General features: G+C 45.5%; 1 long non-coding RNA gene across 1 annotated transcript; it reads right to left on the reverse strand.

Moving 5' to 3' along the window:
- Positions 1–4,064: 4,064 nt before the first annotated feature.
- Positions 4,065–5,034, reverse strand: LOC120928523. Its single transcript, XR_005747202.1, has 2 exons — positions 4,762–5,034; positions 4,065–4,621 (listed from the first exon to the last, which is right to left on the reverse strand). It is a non-coding gene; the product is annotated as an uncharacterized LOC120928523 (long non-coding RNA).
- Between the last annotated feature and the right edge of the window lie 316 nt (positions 5,035–5,350).

Genomic DNA, 5,350 nt, shown 5'->3' on the forward strand with positions numbered 1-5,350 from the left:
TGTGGATCGTCGGAAATAGCTAATTTGCATACTCGACGCGGAAAACGTCGAGAACTCTACCCAGCGGACGCCGAAGTATTGCAGCTAAGATCCGAAGCCGTACGAAGCCATACGCCTATCGGATCTAACCCAGATGCCGTCGTATCTTGGTTTGAAGATTCAAACCAAAGATACAACGTGGGAATTTTGAAAGTACGCCGGCGTATCAGTAGATACGCCGGCGTACTCTCTTTGTGGATCTGCCCCAATGTCTGCAAGGTAGACAGACAGAATAGTGTAATGATTCTGTTAAAAAACAAGTAAATACCTATTAAATGCGGCGCTCGTTCATGTAAGAACTACATTTCCCAGTATGCATTGCGGCACACCCAGAATTCACACCTCCTTGAAGTCTCTAACACGTAGAGAGCGCCCTGCCACACAGATGTAGTTCCCAGGAGGGGGTGAGCACGTCACTCACCACCGCAGTAAAGCCTCCCTTCACGGTGGTGAGTATAGGGTGGTCTAGGGTCCCCTGATGTCAAGTGAGACTGATATAGGGACCATAGTCCTGCATTGGACAGGAGGATGCTAAGGAACATTACACTACCGGCCAACGGGGAGCGCTGCCTGCATGGGGAACAGAGGATCAGGTAAGTAAAAGTGCTTTTTTGACCCCTAGACATAAATGGGCAGTTAACCCTTGCAGTGCAGATGCAGCCCCACTGAAGGGGATGGTTTAGCTTTCCGAGAGTTGGGCTTTAAAGCTTGGCACAATGTGCAGTAATGCCGCGTACAAACGGTCTGAATTTCCAACAACAAATGTTCGATGTGAGCTTGTTGTCGGAAAATCCGACCGTGTGTATGTTCCATTTCCGACAACAAATGTTTGAGAGCTCGTGTGTAGCCAATTCCAACGCACAAAAAAACGCGCATGCTCTGAATCAAGCAGAAGAGCCACACTTGCTATTGAACTTAATTTTTCTCGGCTCGTCGTGCGTGTTGTACGTCACTGCGTTCTTGACGTTCGGAATTTCCAACAACATTTGTGTGACCGTGTGTATGCAAGACAAGTTTGAACCAACATTCCGTCGGGAAAAATAATCCACGTTTTTGTTGTCGGAATGTCCGATCGTGTGTACATGGCATAAGTATGTATTTCTCTCTATTATACCTAGTTGAGCCCTGGGGAAACTGGAAATCACTGTAGTAGTTGGCTCTACGGCCCCATACACACGAGAGGATTTATCCGCGAATACGGTCCAGCGGACCGTTTCCGCGGATAAATCCTCTCGAGGATTTCAGCGGATTTCCATGCGATGGAGTGTACTCACCATCGCATGGAAATCCGCGCCGAAATCCTCTGGCGATGACGTGTCGCGCCGACGCCGCAATTATGACGCGGCGACGCTGTCATATAAGAAATTCCACGCATGCGTCGAATCATTATGACGCATGCGGGGGATCCCTTCGGACGGATGGATCCGGTGAGTCTATACAGACCAGCGGATCCATCCGTTGGGATGGATTCCAGCAAATAGATTTGTTTGACATGTCAGCAAATATTTGATCTGCTGGAATCCATCCCAGGGGAGAAATATCCGCGGAAACAGATCCGCTGGAGTGTACACACCATAGGATCTATCCGCTGAAACCCATTTGCTGGGATTTTTCAGCGGATGGATTCTATCGTGTGTATGGGGGCCTACCACAGTGATATCTGAAATTTTCCGGGTCCCATTGGTGTTTTGTGTGGACGGCTTATCTTCTACACCACAGGTGTCAAACACAGAGCCCTCCAGGCCATTTCATGTGGCACTCGCACCTCCAGCCCTCCTCAGGACCTCCTCCAGTCCCTTACTTTCTGCTTTTAAGCAATGCATCCAGCTTCTTCCCAGCAGCAGCATAAGGAAAGGGGGGGTGCACTGTGATGTAAGGGAAAGTGGGGTACTCAACTTCTGATGGTGGGGTGGCTCTTGACATCTAATGTAAGGGGAGCGGATGCGCTGGACATCTAATCTTAGGCCGTGTACAGATGACCAAACATGTACGATGAAACTGGTCCGCCGGACCGTTTTCACCGTACATGTCTGCCTGGGGATTTCTGTATGATGGCTGTACTCACCATCATACAGAAATCCGCGCGTAAACAATACGACGTGGGCGGCCCTGCCAGTTCAATGCTTCCTCGCATGCGTCAAAGTCATTCGACGCATGCGAGGGATGGTTGGGCGCTCGGACATGTACGGTGGGTCTGTACAGACGACCGAACATGTCCGAGCGGACAGGATTCCAGCGGGCTGTTTTAAAACAAGTCCAGAAATATTTGCCCGCTGGAAAAAGGCCCGGCGGGCAAATGTATGCTGGAATCCTGTCCACTCGGGCCTACACACGACCGAACATGTCTGCTGAAACTGGTCCACGGACCAGTTTCAGCAGACATGTTCGGTCGTGTGTACGGGGCCTTACAGATACAACAGACCCTTTTGAGGACAATCATAATGCTGATGCGGCCCACAATGAAATTGAGTTTGACACCCCTGTTTTACACACTGACCACAGGGTGTAATTCACTGGGCACTACCGACATTCACAGAAGGTCTTGTATTTTTATTTTTTTTTGTGAATACAAGGCATTCTCTGGATGAGAATCACAGGAGACATTCTATGAATGCCGGCAGTGCAGCGTGAGTTACCCCTTGTGGTCAGTGTGCAGAGGGGAAGCTGCCCACACAGAACACCAGAAGGACCTGGAAGGTCAAGTCTACTACAGTGATTTTCAGCTCACACAGTGGTTCATCAGTTACAGTATGAGATATGCATACTTACAGTGTACCAAGCTGGACCAAACTACGAGGGGTCTGCAAAAAGTTTTCACACTTTAGTACATATAACTTTGTTAAAAAAAAAGTGCGAACGCTTTTTTAAGAACCTTCGTAATTATGCAATCCACAAAATTCCTGGAGTTCATTACTGTGGTTATTAGGAAACAGACAACCAGAAAGTGTGGAGATCAGAGAAGAATTACAGCAACTTGAGAGCAAAAACTAACAATGAGGACATGAAAACAGCACTGCATTAAAGGGGTGGTTCCCCCTAAAACACATTGCTAACAATAGATTCCCAAGACCCGTTACACTGCGGGTAGGCTGGCTTTTTTTTTTTTTTTTTTTAGTACATACCGATATCTCCCCGTCTCGTTCCTTGTCGGTGGGCGTTCCTAGTTGATTGACGTTCCTCGGAGGGGCGCGTACGTGACGTCACGACTTTCCGAAAGAAGCCGAACGTCGCTGCGCATGCGCCGTATAGAGCCGACTCTATACGGCGCATGCGCAGCGACGTTCGGCTTCTTTCGGAAAGTCGTGACGTCACGTACGCGCCCCTCCGAGGAACGTCAATCAACTAGTTCCGCCCACCGCCTAGGGACGAGACGGGGAGATCTCGGTATGTACGAAAAAAAAAAAAAAAAAGCCAGCCTACCCGCAGTGTAACGGGTCTTAGGAATCTATTGTTAGAAATTAGTTTTAGGGGGAACCACCGCTTTAAGGTAAAGGAAGCTATTAAGAAAAAAAAAAATCCTTTACAAACCCCTTAAAGCCCAATTCCAGGAAAACTAAAAACCCTCCCGTGCAGCCGCCCCCGTCCCTCATGCCTCAGCAGTAGAATGGTGCTTGTCATCCTCCTGTTCTGTGCAGGGCTATGGTCTCATCATGAGTCAATTGATGTCAGAAGACCCTAGACCCCAGAAGCATAGGGGAGAAGAGGCTGCAGGGATTGGTCCCCGAATATGGAGGAACCTGCAGGAGCAGAGAATTGGGTAAGTAAAATTGCTTCACTAAGTCAAGTGCAAGTTCAGCTTTAAGGTAAAGGTTCCAGTCCAAGTTCAATATGTCTACCTGCTCTAGCCTGGAGTAGGAACTTCATTTTTTAATGACTTTGCCAAGTGGGTGGAGCTGGGAATTCATGTGTAGAGATTTCTCAGCATATTAGGCTTCCTGGTGATTCCATCTCCAGGCATTCATTCAAGACTCATTTCATAGGGCACTGACCTTCCGAAGCACACATAAGAATCCATCACTCAACTATGTTTTTTACCTATAGGTATATTTTAATCTAATTGCATATAGTGTGTATAAATGAAGATGTATGATCGGGAGCAAGTTAACAGTAACAGTTGCAGGAATGTTGTGCTGTACGAATTACAAAATACCTTGGGGCAAAAACTTTTAAACCACTTCCCCACGTATATGTTTTTTTATTACCATTTTAATTCAATGTATTATATATTAAAACGTCAGTAATGACATTAAAATGCAAATGTTCTCCATTTTACTGTGACATTCAGGTCATGTTAGTTAAGAAAATATTTGCTCCATATTTACAGTACACCAGTGTTTTTTTGTGATTTATTGATGCAGAACGTGCTTTGGTTGAGAAAGTACTTGGGCAAGATGTAAATGGACTTATAAATATGTCATTCGTCTCATTAGCGGAAGATGGATGGTGTAATAAACAAAAGCTTATGAAGAAAATCTGAAAATATAATTTGCATATTAGAAATAACTTTAGATGTAACAGTTCATAGAATGCCAGCTTGTTCTGTATCTTGTTTAAAGGCGGATGTTCTGCATCGTGTGCGTACCTGTAACAAAATTACGCATTAGTTTGTTTGCAAGAGAGCTATTTTCTGCTGCCCTTCATTTAAAAAGGTACATACAGGCAAAATATATATACACAGTCCAAAAAAATAATACAGGGAAAATTAACTTTGTTCTCCTTTACCTGTTAAAGAACTTATAAATCCATTTAGTCACCCATGACAAATGGTATAGCCAGTCTCATAACTTTTCTCTTGGTCATTGGCCAGATCCCAGCCTGCCGATTGGTCAGTGGAAGAACCATCACCACACCGGTACATCAGAGCTTTCTGTGCCAAGAATATATGTGAAACCTGCAGCTCACCCAATATGTTACATAGTATTGCTAACTGCTGCATTTTTCTGCAACACATTGGAGCTCATCGGAAGTCACCATGACACCATCTATCACAGTACTGCAGCTCCGGTGCATAGAAAAAAGCATGAAATAACATTTAAAATGTAAAATTTCAATAATAATAATAAAAAAAACAATGAAAGGCATCCCCCCACCAAGGTGCCACACAGCAGACACCAGCCAGCACATTTAAACAGATAATTTTAGCATGTGGGCTGGTGTAAACAAGCCTTAGGCAAATATATGATTTAGGGCTCATTTAGGCTTGCAGTTGGGGAGCATCCAAACCATGTAGATGAGTTGCATTTTTAGAGTTTTCCAACTGCCCCCCCCCCCATTAACTTGCAAAGCCAGCAGGCAGGGGTGTTTACATATA

This window comes from Rana temporaria, chromosome 2 (genome assembly GCF_905171775.1).
Source record: "Rana temporaria chromosome 2, aRanTem1.1, whole genome shotgun sequence".
Lineage (NCBI taxonomy): Eukaryota > Metazoa > Chordata > Amphibia > Anura > Ranidae > Rana > Rana temporaria.